Source organism: Lissotriton vulgaris, chromosome 5 (assembly GCF_964263255.1).
Source record: "Lissotriton vulgaris chromosome 5, aLisVul1.2, whole genome shotgun sequence".
NCBI classification, from domain to species: Eukaryota; Metazoa; Chordata; class Amphibia; order Caudata; family Salamandridae; genus Lissotriton; species Lissotriton vulgaris.
In genome coordinates, this window is record NC_141693.1 from 61,675,728 (window position 1) to 61,694,535 (window position 18,808).

Consider the following 18,808-nt stretch of genomic DNA (forward strand, 5'->3'; position numbering starts at 1 on the left):
GCACCGTAACATTGGACTCCGCCTGTGTTCGCTCCCCTCCTGACCAGCGTACAGCTAGAGCGCACCATTGCTATTAAAGTGAATAGTTGCGGCGCGTATCCCAAGAGCACTGCGCCTACTGGAACATCGAGCCAGCCGGAACTCGCATCGCCCCAAGGAAGACACCGCCACGTAGGAAAACCCCACAAAGAAAAAGGTACTGTGTCCGTGTTGAATTGTGCGCCGCGCTCTGGACTGAGGAGTCCGTGAGGCACGCACCTCCTGTAAAAGCTTTTGCCCCCAACGCTGGGCGCACCGTACGCGTGAGACTCTTCCAGCCTGTCTCACTGCCGCCGTATGAGTCGCACAGCCATCCTACGTCTCGTTACCTCACCAGCGCCGTACGCGTGGTACGCGAGACGCATGAGGTTTAGCGAGGCCCTTCCTGCATTGACCGTGCGAGACGTACCAAAGCGCACAAGCTTTCACGAAAGGAGTCAGCACGTTCCATACACCGCTTTGATTATTGTGGAGCCATTTTTAAGTACTATAAATCCGTTTTGAGAGCCATTTAAACTGTTGTGCTACTCATTGTGTAGTGATTGTTTGGGATGTTCGTTGCACTACTGATTGCTGCTCCATGTGCAGGGCAGACTATGCTCAAGTGCGCCTCTGTATGAGAAGATGTGGGATGAACTGTGTCCTATGCAGAATACCACTTCTTGTGCAGTAAAGTATGCATATAAACCGTTGCACAATCAGCAGTAAGGGTGGTATGTGCAAAGTGCAGCACTGTATCATGTTACTCAATGCACAGTGATTGTGCGCGATGCTCATTGCACTGCTGATTGCTACTCCGTGTGCAGGGCAGACTATGCTCATGTGCGCCTCTGTTTGATAAAAGATGTGATGGGCTAGGATGGCCGAGCTGCTGGGGGATGAGCTGAGCTCGGCCGCAGCCCGCGGAGAACACCAGCGGGTCCGCGGCCTCCTGCATTACGGGGCCAGTGCCGACGCCGAGAACCGCTTCAACAGGATGGCGCTGCAGGTGGGTGCGAGGTGCGTCACCGGAGGGATGGGGGCGGGGGCGCCCGAGGGCCGGGGCTGAGGAAAAGGAGAGGGTTTACCTGGGGGTCGGGCTGCATAAGACCGGGAGAGCGGGGGTCCCCTGTGGGCCGACGTCTGCAGTAACCCGCCTGGGAGTTTAAGGAGGTGGTTAACCTATTGACTCGAAGCTGCAGAAGCCAAGGAACCTGTCTAGAGGGGCTGTTTGGGAGTGGAGAGTGCCCCTCTGAGGGTGCCCATCGGATGGCTGGGGCTTGCAGAGCTGAAGCCCCACACCAGCGCCCAGGTGTCCCGCTGTCTGGCGCTATATGACGTACGAGAATGGAAAGTGCACCCCTTGTCCATGGATAACTAGCTCAAATATTGTCACCCACACTTTATGTATCACTGAGAGTGTGTGTTCCACTGAGGTTATCCACCACCTACCCACCCCTCCGCTGGCTAGCACCGGGTGGTGAAGGGTGGGCCTAATGTAACGCGCAGTGGCATGGCATGGCATGTGCTTGCTCTCCTGCCCCCTGGCTGTGCTTGCTCTCCTGCCCCCTGGCTGTGCTTGCTCTCCTTCCCCCTGGCTGCGCTTGCTCTTCTGCCCCCTGGCTGTGCTTGCTCTCCTGCCCCCTAGCTGTGCTTGCTCTCATGCCCCCTAGCTGTGCTTGCTCTCCTGCCCCCTGGCTGTGCTTGCTCTCCTGCCCCCTGGCTGTGCTTAGTGCAGCATGCGTCCCTCTGGACCCGGCGCAGAGTCTCTCCTGGTCACGGCACGCAGCTTGGATAACGCAGGTATGGGTTTGTGCTTGTTCGTTGTGCGTGCTTTTCTGCCCCTGCCTTGTTGTGCTTGCTCTACTGCCCCCTCGTTCGTTGTGCTTGCTCTCCTGCCCCCTCATTTGTTGTGCTTGCTTTCCTGCCCCCTCGTTCGTTGTGCTGGCTTTCCTGCCCCCTCGTTCGTTAGGCTTGCCTGCCCCCTGGCTGTGCTTGCTCTCCTGCCCCCTGGCTGTGCTTGCTCTCCTGCCCCCTGGCTGTGTTTGCTCTCCTGCCCCTGGCTGTGCTTGCTCTCCTGCCCCCTCGTTGTGAGCGTTTTTTCTGGCCTCTGTTCCCTGTGTGTGGCTCTGTGTGTGTGTGTGTGGCTCTGTGTGTGTGTGGCTCTGTGTGTGTGTGGGGCTCTGTGTGTGTGTGGCTCTGTGTGTGTGTGGGGCTCTGTGTGTGTGTGGCTCTGTGTGTGTGTGGGGCTCTGTGTGTGTGTGTGTGTTGCTCTGTGTGTGTTTGTGTGGGGCTCTGTGTGTGCGTGTGTGTGTGGCTCTGTGTGGATACAAATGCAATAGGTATCGCATTTGCGAGCGATTAAGCTATTGGCATTGTAAATGACAATGCCATTTATTTATGTTTTAAAAACAAAAACATAAATAAAAATAATGTCATGAGCAATGCCAATAGCTCTAACCTTAACAATGCATTTTAAATGCTTGTTAGGAGTTTGGTTCAGCATACTCAATAAATATATTCTGCCCATTCATTAGTTGAAGAAAATGTGACAGAAGTTGTAAAGAAGTCGCACATATGTCCCCAGACTATTGAGGCTTCTAATGACTTGTTGTAAGTTTATGACACCATTATGAGGGAGTCATGTTTCTTAAAGTGCACGTTTATCACCACCGATCTGATCCCTGACCTCTGATTCGAAAGTTCCCTTATTTTCTGCCACAATTAGAAGGAGTGGTTTAAGAAGCGATTACAGTTTTAACCATGAATAAGCCCTTGCCTAGTGGGCAAAACGGCCATTGTTTTCACAAATTACGACAGTGTCATGTCTGCATTGTTCTATAGTCTTTCTACACGTGTGTCCTGATGGTTGGGTTGCATGCACACACATCTCTGAAAAGATCACTCTCCACATTTATAAACGCATGGTGTGACACGAGACCTTGTTTCTTTACTGAGCAGGCCCCCTTCCCTGAGCTGTCGCCAGGTAGAGGTGTGGCTACTTATCCCAATTATATGGGTAAGTGTATTTTCTCTAAATATATTGTGAGATCCTGGTAATGAGGCGAAATGCTCCACCTCATAGCATTACATGCACCACAGTTCACTTGAAGGATTGTTGTTTGACCTATTGACCTTTGTTTATTGTCTCACCTTTACAGATATTTCCAGTAACACCAACCATCAACGTACAGGATTACTGGTTATGTATGGTTTTTTCCATAGGGATGGGGAAAGGACACAAAAAGGACCTCTGCCCATTCAGGCTCTTCAGTGACAGGTGTGGACACCAGATTCCAGTCTGCTGAGCCAAAGGCTCTCACAGGGGAATAAAACTGCATCAGAGCTGCAAGGCTTGGACTCTCGCTTCACTACTAAACTCTCAGGGAGACACACTCATTCTATATTTTAAATCTTGTTCACATATACATTTTGGCCAGCAGGAAACAGTTTATTCATCACGCGCTGCTTGATCTTTCTTACCTTGCACCTTTTTGGGCCACAACAGCCAAACAGCCAGGCCGCACATTCCTTGGGAAACTGACTGGAACCTCAGGTCTTGGATCAGTGCTGGAACCATGTGCAATTATTTTGTGTTGTCCACCGCCATCTTGGATTATTTTGTTAAGCGATCCAGAGGTTGTGTATCTGTTAAGGCTTTGAGGAGATTATATTGTTAGCTACACAACTGAATACATCATTGAGAAGTACAATGTCTCATTAAGCTCTGAGATAGCAAGACCAGCCAGTAAACAAGCAGCACATATGTGTGTGTTACCTCATGGTGAATGTTTGGAAACCTATTTACAGGTTTAAGGATTGAAATGAGGCCTGTGGAAGAATCCCTCAGGAATGGAGACACTCCACAGGAGATCTAGATGTGGGGGCAGTCTCTGCAGGTGAGGGAAGGTGGCTGGGAGGGCTGGTGTCAGCCCCTCCTCCTCATCCCACAGGAACGGAGACGTCTGTTGACAGGCCAACGGTGTGACCACGATGCAATAGTTGTAAACAAATGTCTCTTTATCTTATTTCAGAAATGAAAAATGCCAATGATCTGATGCTCCAGGACCACACCCCATGTTTTCAATGATATACGACATGATGCTGAGCCGCTGAAGTTTATTGTTTGAATCTATATTGCTACCAAAAATTATTTAAAAAAAGACATTAAAAGAAAAGGATTGAAATTAGGTTTTGGAAGACATACCAGGAAATCTCTGAGATTTGCAGAAGGATTCGGGGCCTGGAATGAGTGGTCAGGGACCTGGGCAGAGGTTTGAGGGTTGAAATGAGGTTTCTCAAAAGGATGCTATGGACTGGAGGGAGGTCACTGCAGACTTGAGAGAAATTTCTTAGGATTAGGAGCACATCTGAGGATTCCAGTGAAGATTATGGGAACTGGACAGGACCTCTTCTAATTGGAGGGAATTTACAAAAAGTAGAGGCATGAACATGGCTTTAACCACATTTCAATGATGTTTGGAAACACAGAAGGAATGTTTTGAAAACTGGCATTGTAGTTAGGAAACTTAGAATGAGCTTTTGCACAATTCCTAATTGAGGAAAACCTGAGAGGAAGTTTCCAGAATGTGCTTGAGTTTTCTGTGTGTTCAGGGAACTCTTCTGGGGACTTTAGTTAAGTTTAAAGATACAACTATGTTTTGTGAGGACAGCAGCTCATTTCTGCAGCAATTATTTCAAGACTCAAAGGAGTTTTCTGATGACTCGCAGGGATTTATGAAAATTTAAGAGCATTTCCTGATGATACAAGGGAGTTTTAGGAGGACGTAAGTTTTCAGAGGAATCAAAGGTAGTTTCTGAGGACTTAAGGGTTTTTTGAGGATACAGCGTGATTTTATGAGGATCTGAAAGCTTCCTAGCACTTTGTGTGAGCTTAGTAGTGGCATTTACACACTGCAGCAATGAGACCTGCTCCTTACACACTGAGAGGAGGATAATAAACCAGCCTTACCTGCTCAGGGTGCTTCTGACATCTGCAAAACAGAAAAACAAAGTGAAATCAGTTTCCAGAGAAGATGTTAAAGTTATTGCAGAATTTTTAGGAGTGAAACACTTCGATCTATCTATGTTTAGAAAACAGTGACTGGGGTCACATGACACGGCACATTCTGTGGCATTGCATGACCTGGCACAGAATGTGCCATTCTGAATGACATCAAATGACATAGCAGAAACTGATATTCTGAATGGTAATGACACAGCACAGCATAATTCTGAATGGAGTCACAAAACACAGCACAGTCTGATCTTCTGAATGGAGTCATGTGACACATTGTATGATTTTCTCAACAGGGTCACATGCATGGGCATTATTTAGGGCTTGCTAGGGGTCGCAGCTGAGAATCCTGGATTGCCCCTTGTGACCCCTGGCACTCCTTGTGCGACCCCTGGCTTCAAAGGTAGTAAAATCAGTGCCACGAAGACAGAGGCAGCTCGCCCTTATGAGAGTTGTGCTCCGCCTTCGTTTTCTGCCACTTTTTTATTACATTAACAGTGAATAACCTGCCAGACGTCCTTGTTGTTGATCCTGGTGTGCCATGTTTTATTATACTAATAGTATTACAGGTAACAGGCGTTGCAGGAGGAAGAATGAACAGCAGGGATACTAGAAGAGTGTTCTTCAGAAGAGTAAGGTACAAAGAGAAGCATTACTAAGAGGGCCATGAAGGAGTAGTTAAGAGCTGAAGGGGTAGAACTGTGCCCAGCAGGAGGAGGTACAAGAAGGAGGGGTACTAGATGAGTGTCCCGCAGGAGGAGGTACAAGGAAGGGGTACTGGAAGAGTGCCCTGCAGGAGGAGGTACAACCAGAAGGGGTACTAGATGAGTGTCCTGCAGAAGGAGGTACAAGGAAGGGATACTGGAAGATTGCCCTGTAGGAGGCGGTACAAGAATAAGGGGGTACTAGAAGAGGGCCCTGCAGGAGGAGAAGGTACAGGCAGAAGGAGTACTAGAGGAGTGCCCTCCAGGAGGAGGTACACTGCAGGAGGCGGTACAAGAATAAGGGGTACTAGAAGAGGGCCCTGCAGGAGGAGGTACGGGCAGAAGGTGCACTAGAGGAGTGCGTGTAAGTGGAAGCCATACTGGAAATGAGATCACAGCTACCCAGGAAGGACAAAGACCTGTGACCACCTCTTGTGCAGGGTAGTGTGGTTCTGGGATACGTACTCAACTTTACTTAACTTAGCATCAGCTGTGCTTGACTTCAGCCTCACACAAACCTACATTCTTTTCTTTTTCGCTACTCTCTGTCTGTGCTCTTTGCCCCAGGCTTATTATAAAAAGTTTTACTGTTCTTCGTTTTGCCTTGAACAAGGTCTGCACATAATGTACACTGTTGATGAGCAAAGCCGCTTGTTGTTCTGTTCTGATTAAAATATCTGGTCAGTCCTTCGAACTTAGACATAAAGTTTTGTCGCAGTTGCGCTGCTGGATTTTTCGGGTTTAATAATGCACGGTAACTCTAACACACTCGAAGAAAGCTGTTCCCTGGACATGAGCTCCAGCTCCCATGATGTAAACTAAATCATTTCGGCTTCCAAGTAGGGGGTCTGCTGCTGTCAAAGCCCAGAGGTCTTCCTTTTTAGAAGAATTTTTTTTTTTACCAAGGGGAGGGGGTTAGGCTTCATATCCTAATGTTTCCCCCCTTCTATATTTGTATTCCATCGTGTAGTGACTATGCTTACAATATTAAGCTTATGCATCATGTTACTGGTTGTGGCTCGTATAATCTATTGTAGAGCACTATAGATAAAATAAACATTTTGAACTATTTCAGTGACTCTGACAATTCTTAGTGTGGACAAGTGTGAGTATGCAAAAAGGTGGTTCTTGTTCCCGCGACGTCCTGAAGTAGGTCAGGCGTGCTTATGTTCTGGGTTGTCTAAATCACTCGTATCTTCTTGTATGTTTAGAGGAGACCGGATGAGACACTATAGCTAGCCAGTTGGGATTTTGGGGCACTGGCGTGGTAGGTGCTACACCCCTATTACTGAGGTCCTGTTCTTTATGTGCATAGTTCTGTGTAGGTGCAGAATCCCTACAACATCAGTAATCAATCAATCAGTACATTTGTAGAGCGCACTCCTGACCCGTGAGAGTCTCAAGGCGCTTGTGGGGGTGTGGGGGTGCTGCTACTGCTCGAACAGCCAGGTCTTGAGGAGTCTCCTGAAGGCTAGTTGGTCCTGGGTCTGTCGCAGGCGGATGGGGAGGGTGCTCCAGGTTTTGCAGCGAGGTGGGAGAATGATCTGCCGCCGGCGGTTGCTCGTCGGATACGGGGGACGGTGGCAAGGGCGAGGTCAGCGGAGCGAAGCTGGTGGTTCGGGGTGTAGAAGGTGAGTCATTTGTTGAGGTACGCTGGTCCGGTGTTGTTGAGTGCTTTGTGGGTGAGGAGCTTGAAGGTGATCCTCTTGTTGACGGGGAGCCAGTGCAGGTCTTTCAGGTGGACTGTGATGTGGCTGTGGATGTCGAGGATGAGGCAAGCAGAGGCGTTCTGTATGTGTTGCAGTCGTTTCTGGAGTTTGGCTGAGGTTCCTGCATAGAGAGCGTTGCCATAGTCAAGCCTGCTGCAGATGAGGGCCTGGGTGACCATTGTTAGACCTGGCACCATTGGCGTGGGTCTCCCTTCCATTTTTTCTGTTGCCTCATATGTTTTTGCTGGTGTTAGATGCTTTGGGCACTGTGCCACTGCTGTCCAGTGCCACAGTGCAAGTGCTCCCTACTATAAATTGATGTATTGATTAGTGGTTCCCTGATTGGATGTTTGGTTTACTTGTCAGACCCTAGTAAAGTGCACTGAGTGTGCCCAGGGCATGTAAATCCAAATGCTGCTGGTGGGCCTGCAGCACTGGTTGTGCCACCCACAGAAGCAGCCTTGTAAAATGTGTCTAAGGTCTGCCATTGCAGAGTCTGCATGCAGTCTGGTACTCTCATGCTGACTGGGCAAGTGCACCCACTTGCCAGTCCCTAAACCTTCCCTTACCTTCATGTTAGTCACCCCTATGGTAGGCCCGAGGGCAGGGTGCATTGTAAGTATAAGGTAGGACAAGCCCTGATGTGTGTGGCATGTCCTAATAGGGAATTACAGCCATTTTCATTTTTCACTATTGCAAGACTACCTGTTTTCCATAGGCCAGAATGGGCTGTTAGAATTATTGCATTCTATAATCCTAACAGACTCAGAGAACATGGTAGAAATTCGAGTTTAGTATGCCTGAACTCAGAATAATAAAATACATCTTTCAGTAAAGTTTATTTTAATATTCTGTGTTTGCAAATACCACTTTTAGAAAGTAGGTATTTGCTTGCCTAACCTTTCAAGCCCGCCTCTGCTAGGATGTGTATCTGCTGACTGGTTTATGTGAGTGACAGGGCTGGGGAATTCCAAAGGGCAGGGCTAGGTAGCCCTGTGGTGAATAGAGAGATTTACATCCAGATGGATGGGAGGAGTGCACCTGGGCTCTGAATAGGACTGTGCCTTTCCACCACAATGCTGGCTCCACCTCCTGTGGAGTGTCTGATGTCTCTAGCCTGCTCCCTGAATAGAAAGTCAGAGTCATGTCCACAGAGTGCTCCAGAACTGGTTTAGGCTGGGCATGGGCACCTCAGCCCCAGAGGAACAAAGGATTTAGGGGTATAAGTATTGGGACCCTGCTCTCAAGAAATCAGATCCAGATCAGAAAAAGATACTCCAGAAACCTCTGAAGTTACAAGAAGAAACCTCTGCCTGAAGAGAAGGATCTGGGAAAGATGAAGGAGGAATATTGTCCCTCACCTGGGGGATTGGCCTGCAGTGGTTGCCTTGCTGCTGAAGGAGAAGAGAAAGACTTAAAGACTTTATTTTCACTTGTGCAAGGATCTCAAAGGGCTTGTAAGAGAGCTTGCCCCCTGAACGAAGTCCCAGGACCAGTGGACTTCACCCGCCTTGAGAAGAGCTGTGGGAAACGCTGTTTTCCGTGGCTGCCGAGGCAGGGAGCTGTGTACGCCTCGTACGATCGACTCATGTCCTGTAAAGCACCGTACAAAGTCCGTCCACCTCAATCAACGCGGCTCTGCGCCCAACCACTCGTACCAATGACGTCAACGAGCCGTAGCTCGCCTCCCTTCATCGAGCCGCACTGGTCGTAATGACACGTACCCTGCTGCTGAGTTCAAGTCTACGATCGCACCTGGAGTTGGGTACGCTTCGCATGTTCGCGTCGCACTGCTGCCTCGCGCTCAAAGACTGTACAGCGTAGCTCCCGCAGTACGGCTCGTATGCCGCAATGTAAGCTGAACGTCCCGCACCAAGCACCGTCCACCTCCATCAACGCGGCTCTGTGCCCAACGACTCGTACAGACGACTTCAACGAGCCGGAGCTCGCATCGGGACTGGAGGACAACTCACCGCGCAAAGCTTTCTTTTTGCATCGCCCGTCCGTGCCGGACGCATCACGAAAAGGTACTGTGTACGACTCGCACAACACTCTGAACGCATTAGACCGAAGCGTCCGCTGCGCTTGATAGACTCTTTGTGTTCTTTTTATCACCGTGAGAGCCAGACAAAGGGTACGAATCGCACAGAACCCTAAAACTAAGCATTTTAACAAGAGCTCTTTATTGCTGATAGTATTGTGGATTATTTTTGTCGTTATTTGCTCTTGTGCTAAGTCTTTATATAAAAGCTAACTATTTTTGATATACTACCAGTGGGGTGTCCATTTGTAGTGTTGTCACTTGATTACTGTATGTGTCCACAAATGCTTTACACACTGCCCCTGAGATAAGCCTTACTGCTCGTGCCAAGCTACCAAGTTCAAAGGGGTGAGCAGGGGTTATTTTGGGAGTGTACCCCCTTACCCTGACTAGAGGAGAGGGTCCCTATTTGCCACAAGTACCTACCTGTGCCAACTAGAGACCCCCAATTCTAACAATCGTCCTACTGGTTTCAGTGGGGATCCATCTGTAGATCTTGCGGAGCATGCAGAGGGTGTTGAAGCAAGTGGAGGAGACAGCGTTTACAGGCTGGGTCATAGACATCGCTGAGTCCAGGATGACCCCCAGATTGCGTGCGTGGTCGGTGCAGCTGCCAGTGTGGCCGGCCACCATGAGTCGTCCCAGGCGGAGAAGGTGGATCCGATGATGAGGACCTCCGTCTTGTCCGAGTTCAGTTTAAGGCGGCTGTTCATCATCCATTCGGCGATGGCCCTCACTCCTTCGTGGAGGTTGGATTTGGCAGTGGTGGGGGCCTTGGTGAGGGAGAGGATCAGCTGGGTGTCGTCAGCGTATGAGATGATGTTGAGGTTGTGCGATCGGAAGATGTTGGCGAGCTGTGCCATGTAGACGTTGAAGAGTGTTGAGCTGAGGGACGTTCCTTGGGGTATGCCGCAGGTAATCTTGGTGTCTTTGGAACGGAATGGGGGAGGCGGACACTCTGGATTCTGCCGGTGAGGGAGGAGGTGGTCCAGTCCAGGGCATTGTCGCGGATCCCTGCGTTGTGGAGGCGTGTGCAGAGGGTGTGGTGGCAGACTGTCAAAGGCGGCCGAAAGGTTCAAGAGGATGAGTGCTGCAGTTTCTCTGTTGTCCAGCATGGCCCTGATGTTGTCGGTGGCAGCGATGAGGGCTGTTTCGGTGCTGTGGTTGCTGCGGAATCCAGATTGGGATGGGTCCAGGATGCTGTTCTCTTCGAGGAAGGAGATCAGTTGCCTCTTGACAATCTTTTCGATGACTTTTGCCGGGAACGGGAGTAGGGTCGGAAGTTCTTGAGGTCCTTGGGGTCTGCCTTGGGTTTCTTGAGAAAGGCGTTGATCTCAGCGTGCTTCCAGATATTCAGGAAGGTGGCGGTCTCAAAGAAGCTGTTGATGATCTTGCGGAGATGGGGTGTGATAATGGAGCTTGCTTTGTTGAATATGTGGTGCGAACATGGGTCAGATGGTGAGCCGGAGTGGATAGTGTTCATGATTTTGATGGTGTCGTCGTCGTTGACGTGGGTCTAGGAAAGCAGTGTATGTCGATGTAGCTGGGGGGTGGTGATTCTGAGGTGTCTGTGTCTGTCAGGGGGTCCTGGTTGCTGAAGCTGTCGTGGATGTCTGCCACCTTGCGGTGGATGAAGGTGGCTAGGGAGTCGCAGAGGTCTTGTGATGGCGGGATGTTGTTCGATTTGGAGCTGGGGTTGGAGAGTTCCTTCACGATGTTGAAGAGCTCTTTGCTGTTGTGTGCGTTGTTGTTGATGCGCTCTTTGAAGGAGGTCCTTATGGCGGTTCGGATGAGCACAGCGACACGGGCACAACAAGTGGTGCTGTGCGGCGTGAGGAGCGACCTGCCAGATACAGGGTCAAGGGTCTCTTAAAGGATCTGCTTGTGTGAGGCTCCCGCCAATTACTGGATTAATTCATCCCAGATTGTGGTGAGCTGGTGGAGTGAAGCGGCGGAGATGGGAGACCCTTGATGAAACTTTGGAGAAGAACCAGGCATGAGCAAAGGATTTTGAATATTGTACTGTTTATGACAAGTCATCTATGACCCACAAGGCTACTGCTGCCAGGTGGAAAGATACCTGCAGATGCACCTCATTTACTGAAAATGGCATTAACATAGTGGAAAAGAGCGCTACATTATACTAAGGAATTGACCCCGTACGCCCCTAACATTCCTATATTGGGTTTACCGCTGCAATCTGGCACTATCAGTAGCAGGAGAACTAGGGCATGGAGTGAGGATGGGGTTACAAGCATAGGCGACTTTTTTGTGGATGGTACTCTTGCAACGCATGATGTATTTGTTAGAATGCATGGGGTGACTGACACATTATTTTTGATCCATGGTCAGATAACGCGTTATGTACGCAAGGTATGGGCCTTGATGGGTCAGAAACCATTGATGCATGGCTTGACGAACATGCAATATCTAATGGTAAATGACAGTCCTGTTACGAGATGGTTATATAGAGGGGTGCGCACTGTGGTTGCGATCCTGTTGCAATCCCTTAGAAAATGGAAGGGGATAGTTGAGTACCCGAGACAGACCTCCAGAAACCAGAAATTCAAGTTCATACAATGGAGTATTGTACACAGAGCATATCTAACACCACATAGATGACATGTAATGTACCCTGCAGTTTCAGCTGCTGCTCAAGATGCCATGCTCCACAAGCGAAATTATTCCATATGCTATGGAGCTGCCCTAGAACAGTACATTATTGGTCTGAGGCGAATAAAATATTGCGCGCAATTGCACCAATAAGGAACGATGACGCGCCAGAGTACGGTACATTAGGACTGGGCCCGGCAGGCAAGAAGTCTGGCCCAATACGCAAATTCATGAACCTTGCTCTTATATTGGCAAAACGTACTATTACAAGGCGATGGGAAGCGGCAAAGCCACCTCCCATTGCAGACTGGCACAAAGAAATGATACGATGGGCAGAGCAGAGGGTGCGGAGATCAAACGCGAAGAACACAGGGGGCTGCGTAAAAGGTTGATATCCCCAGATTGGAATGTACTAATGGAAGAGTTTGCCGATGTGGAGCTTCACACAAAGCGAGAACACTAGTTGTATTCCTAGTTGTTGGGAGGCGTTTTGCTAGTGTAAAGGGAGACCATGGTTGTTCTTATCGCAATTGGTACATTTACATTTTTTACTGCTGGATTAAGAAACACATGAACATGGTCTGGAAGTGCTTCGGATCTGAAAGTACGTGTTAATAACATCACATAGAGTTGGCATCACAGCTGAGAAGGTGGGAGGGTTAGGGTGGGCCTGTTATTTCATAGTTGTTTGGTAATATTGTTTATTTTATATTACTTACAATGAATCGTAATATTGTCGGAACTTGTATTGCAGACACTAGCTGGTTCAACACTGAGATGTAAGTGTCTCACAGGATTCCTAATAAAATGACGTAGTGGGCAAAAAGGAGGCATAACATGTTTGATGTAAGACATGACAATAACAGGTAGATGTGATGCATTGTAATAACGTTCTTGAAATATAACGAGATATACTGCATGTCCTCACTACTAATTGTAATGCCACATTGTGGCACTTTTATGATATGAAAATAGTAAACTTTGGTAAAAAAACAACAACTTTGAAGCATGAAAGAAAAGAGGCAGCCATGTTATTCTAAAATGTCGCTTTCATTACAAGTAGGCATGCTTATTGTATAAGGCATGCTTATTTTATAATTGTACATGTTTTACACAACCTACTTTATTCTGAGCGGAAAAAAGGACAAGTTCAGTAAAAAGGCATTCCTGTCCTTCCATGAAAGACAACAGTAGTGAATAGTACTTTGAATAGGATCTGATGAATGTAGATCGATTTCTTACTTAAGTAACCTATATATTTCCTCTAGTGTTGGGGTCACGTTTGTTTTAATGTGTGTCCAAACTGCAAATAAGCTTTAAATTAACGCCGAAGGCTGTGCTGGTAATGCCCTTTGACTTTAAATATTATTTGGTGAAGTAACTTGTGACTGGTATTAAACGTGAGCGCTTCCTTTACAACCCTAAAAAAAATAATCTATGACCCACATGCAGCATGGCTAAATTACGAGTTCATGTCTGTATAAGGACTCAAATGCACAGTTTCGAGCGAGACAACAGGTGCACAGCTGGCGAATGGAAAGTGTCCTAATTAGAACTACAGAGTAATTCTAAGAGAGTATGTAAACTAATGAAGAAAGAATTGGGAAGGATTTTGGGCTTAATGTTTACAACCACACATGTTGGCTGTACTGTCTATACTGATTCACAGCAAATGACTCTACATTGATGACCACTTATTGCTGGTGTCTCCAACCTTTACTGTAATAAGAGCCACTTATGATCAAAGAAAAGCACCAGAGATACTATCATTTGTGTTGTAATAGTGACCACATAGGGCAAGATTACAGTAGTGGTCCTCCCGTGCACGATTACCAGCAGTTTGAAATGCCTCTGCATGAGTAATACATGATGCCATAGGTGCAATGTCCTCGGTTCATGGTAATATTAATAATACACCTCTCCGAGGCTGCATGAGTAATACATGACAGCCATAGGTGCAATGCACCCGACCCAAGGTAATAATATTAATAATACGTCACTCCAAAGCTGCATGAGTAATACATGACGGCCATAGGTGCAATGCACCCGACCCAGGGTAATAATATTAATAATACGTCTCTCCAAAGCTGCATGATTTATCACTCCAATAACACCTTTAAATATATTTTGGAAATCCATTTTTCCTCAAAAGATCAGTTCATGAGTTCTGAAACTAAATACATATTCATTTAAAATCCACGCTTTAGAATTTTAGTACACATATATTAATTCAACCAAGGAAAAACATTTCATTTCATAGGCTGGCTACACACAAGAGCTACTTGCAGGTTTCTGGAGAGATAGCACTAGCTCACAAGCTACTCGTTGGAGAAGCCGGGTCTATTGAAATCATAAGTCAGTAGAGTGACTGACTTAGTGGGTGGTAGCAAGCAGAGGGCCACTATTGTCAGATAAACCAAACGCATAGGACCCTTTGAAGTTCATCAATTAGTCATGGCCCATCGTCCTAGACTGACACAAAAGGTTCATCAACATGTCGGGAGTTATCTTCCTGTAATTATAAGAGAGGTTACACCAAAAGGTCACGGAACTCCATCATAGGCTGAATTGTGAGGTCATATCAACGGGTCAGGGTCCATCATTCTTGTAAGAAGATTAGCCTCCTGAGGACTGTAGATCTTACCCGTCCTATTTCATTTCTCAACACTGACGCAAATCTATAAGCCAAGCTTTTAGCTTCATTGGGGCTTGATTACCAAATTGCCATCCGGGGAAGAATGGCTTTATTATCTATCCTTTTCCTAGAAGTAAAAATTACATTTTGACATGTGTTTAGGTTAACTGGTAAATTACATGTTTGTACCAACATTGACAGGTCATGGTAACTATAAACAACTTCGACTTAGACCTTTTCAGAACTGGCTGTGGAACCAGAGAGCGATGTTCCCCGTCACCCTCAGAGGGATGCTCTCTGTCGTCCTCAGAGGGATGCTCTCTGCCACTCTTGGAGAGATGCTTTCTGTCACCTGGGAAGGATGCTCTTTGTGACCCTCGGAGAAATGCTCTCTGTCACCTGGGAGGGATGCTCTCTGTCACACTCCGGGGGATACTCTCGGTCACCCTCGGAGAGATGCTTTCTGTCGTCCTCAGAGGGATGCTCTCTGTTGTCCTCAGAGGGTTGCTCTCTGTTGTCCTCAGAGGGATGCTCTCTGTCGTCCTCGGAGAGATGCTCTCTGTCACCCTCGGAGAGATGATCTCTGTCACCTGGGAGGGATGCTCTCTGTCACCCTCAGAGGGATATTCTCGGCCACCCTCTGAAAGATGCTCTCTGTCGTCCTCAGAGGGATGCTCTCTGTTGTCCTCAGAGGGTTGCTCTCTGTCAAACTAAGAGTAATGCTCTCTGTTACACTTGGACGGATGCTCCCTGTCGCCCTCACAGGGATGCTCTCTGTCACACTAAGAGTAATGTTCTCTGTGACACTTGGCTGGATGCTCTCTGTCACCCTCCTAGGGATGCTCTCTGTCACCACCAAGTGATGCTTTCTGTCACCCTGCGAGGGATGCACTCTGTCACCCTGCGAGGGATGCTTTCTGTCACCCTGCGAGGGATGCTTTCTGTCACCCTGCGAGGGATGCTCTCTGTCACCCTGGGAGGGATGCTCTCTGTCACCCTGGAAGGGAGGCTCTCTGTCACCCTCCGAGAGATGCTCTCTGTCACCCTCCGAGGTATGCTCTCTATCACCCTCTGAGGGATGCTCCCTGTCGCCCCCGAAGGGATGCACTCTTTCACCCTTTGTGGGATGCTCTCTGTCTCCCTGGGAGGGATGTACTAGATGTACTAGATGTTCTCTGTCACCATCATCTAGTGCCCTTTACAAGGAGCTACTTCTCAAGAAGCTTCTTGGCTATAAACTAATCAACCTATTTGAGCAGAGCATCACTGTTAAAGTGACAGAGTATGACCACAATAAGTAGGTTTACACCACTAATCCCACCCTAAGCCATATAGGTAATGAATGTGGTTGCCGTTTAGAGTTTTAAGATAATACAGTCGTATATCAAATTTATTTTCCTGCCGGGAAGCAATTTGCGGACATTCATTTTGCACACTCTGTAATATAACCAAGGTTTACCCGTCATATAAATTGTCACTATTCTTCAAACTAAAGTGTTTTCTGTGGCAATCTCTATCTTTATCTGGGACTAGCATCCCGTCCCGACGTTGTCCGGGTATGAATTGCTTCTGGCCAGTAGTATATTGTTTTGTAGGATTTCGTTTTGACAGCATTTCTTATCTGTGACAGGCCTGTGAAACGCTCCAATTCACAGTGCACTGCTGATGCACTTAAGAGTGCGCGTTCAGTAGTGTGTGAACTCGAGTTTCCCTACTTTATTTTTCCTTGCAATATTATATAGCGCAAACCCGACAACATGGCATGAGCACAATTTACATTACAGAAGAACACATTCTTTTGTGGTAGGCACGGGGAGACAAAGCGATTTGCCTGGAATCACAGAATGTTGAGCTGATGCCGAGATTCGAACGTAGCTCCCCAGCTCTAAAGTTCGCAATTCTAGAACTTGTGGCGGGAGGTGTGTCTAAAAGTGTATGTCAGTGCTGGCCATCAATGAGGGAGACCTGTGCATTTTTCAAATCGGTGGTGAAAAAATATGAGTATGTTGCTGGAGATGAGGGCCGCCGTGCCACCAATGTACTTACCGGGGGAGCGTAAACACCCATTATTCCGCAACTTTCTTTCCGCATACCATCACTCCGCATACTTTCAATGTGAAAGTACCATGACTCCGCAATGCCATTATAACGCATGGCATTACATTTTATATGCTTTTACCACGCATACATTTACAACAAAATGCATGAATGGTAAAGCATGTTTTTTTTTAAAGTTTGGATAAGGTAAGTATGGGTATAGGGGTATATGTTTTGGGGTACTGAGGTATATGTTTTGGTTTGGGTATTTTAAGCGTTCAGATATAGTTTTGGGTTATGGGGTACAGGGGTAGTTTTAGGGTTCAGGGGTAGGTTTGGGTTTTGAGGTACAGGGGTATTTATAGGGTTCAGGGCTAGGTTTGGGTTTTGCGGTACAGGGGTATTTTTAGGGTTTAGGGATAGGTTTGGGTTTTGGGGTACAGGGTATATTTATAGGGTTAAGATGGGTTAGTGTTTAAGGGTGTTGGGGTATTTTAAGGAGTAAGGGTGGGTTATGATTATGGCGTGCAGGGGTATTTACTGGGAGCAGGGTGGACACCCGGAGCTGGAATGGACAGAACCTGGGAAGGAAAAACAATGAAATATTGGGCACAACGCTCGCTTTTTTCCCCGTAATCCCGCGCCCCGCACATGCCCACGCCCCTAGCACACGCCCACAGCACACGACATGAGACATGGCAAGAAGGGCGGAACGTACCACACGCCCCCAGCGTTGTCACACCCCCAGCACACGCCCACAGCACAACGCAGACACGCCCACAAGGGACTACTTTGCTGGCACGGTTCTTTTACCTTTTAAATGTATATGGTGGGCGTATGCATAGCCTATGTCCTTCTGCTGCAACTGCCCTTTCCAACGCTGTATTGGGTGTTGTGATTGGTGCTGTGGTTCCTGAGATTACCCACCTCAAATGTTTGGGCTCTCTCTTTATTATATTAGTATGGATGACAAACAACCCAGTGAGCTTTACATTACTGATTTCAAGGAACCGTTAGTGGCAACCTGCATCAGGAGACAAGTAACCGCATTAGAACAGAAATGTTTTCAAACTTCTTAGAAAAGAAGGAATTTGGTTTCTTTCCAGTTCTCTCAGGTGTTGTCTCTCATTAAGCTTTCCATTTCTATCTAACTTTTGACACATTTTGCTCCTTGGTCTTCCTATATTATTTACTGTCCTGGAATTGCTTGGTGTGTTGCATTCTCCCTAATAGATAAAATACATAAATAATTTGTATATAGATGGGTTATTAACTTGTATATCACACTGTAAACGGTCACTGTACATTTCTCTGTTTGTATATGGAGTTGGGCTCACAGCATCAAGTGTGACAATGTAAATTGTGTGTGGCTCAGAGTGTGTGGGGTCACTGTGCATTGACCTGCCAAAAGACCATATGCTCTCCGCACATACATTTAATGCTGCACACAAAATATGAATATTTCCTTTAGTTCTTTTGATTTATTTCCAGACAGTATCTCACCTTCAGGAGTTCCCACGCTGGCGCCTCACACTTCGTTTCTATCTCCGTTATCAGGGCCTTTAGAGCACTGATTTGATTGGACAGTGTGGTGATATTTGCATTTTCTATCATGGTCATTTTCTTCTCCATCTCCTCCAGTCTTCTGTGCAGTGCTTGCTCATTTTCTTTCAGAAGCTGCCGCAGCTTTTCGATCTCAGTTTGAATTTTCGTCTTCTCAGTTCGTAGCTTGTTCTGTTAGAAGCAAAGAAAAGCTGTTTAGATATTAAAAATCTTTCTACAAGCCGTCCTTAGAGTCGGAGTCCAGGAAGACGGTGGAGAGGATGATAGTTCCTTCAAAAATCAGACCACTAATGTGCTTTTCCTAATTTCCTGCCCTCCCCCTTCCCTCAGACACCTCATGAACTGAAGAGAGGTCAGAATTTGTGAAGCTGCAGAGCAGCCTGATCCATGGAGAGAGTGCAAGGAAGAGAACCCACTGCAGGCAGAGACGCTCGATCCATGGAGCAAGTGCAAGGAAGAGAATCCACCGCA

The 18,808-nt window shown here is 47.4% G+C and overlaps 1 long non-coding RNA gene across 1 annotated transcript in view; it reads right to left on the reverse strand.

Moving 5' to 3' along the window:
- LOC147710166 (uncharacterized) overlaps positions 1-18,508 on the reverse strand; it is a 65,021-nt gene extending 46,513 nt beyond the window's left edge. Inside the window, exons 1-3 of the long non-coding RNA XR_015295852.1 lie at positions 18,278-18,508; positions 4,991-5,012; positions 3,502-3,675 (exon numbers count right to left, since the gene is read on the reverse strand). This is a non-coding gene — a long non-coding RNA (uncharacterized LOC147710166). The remainder of the gene's footprint in view (positions 1-3,501; positions 3,676-4,990; positions 5,013-18,277) is intronic.
- Positions 18,509-18,808: the final 300 nt, after the last annotated feature.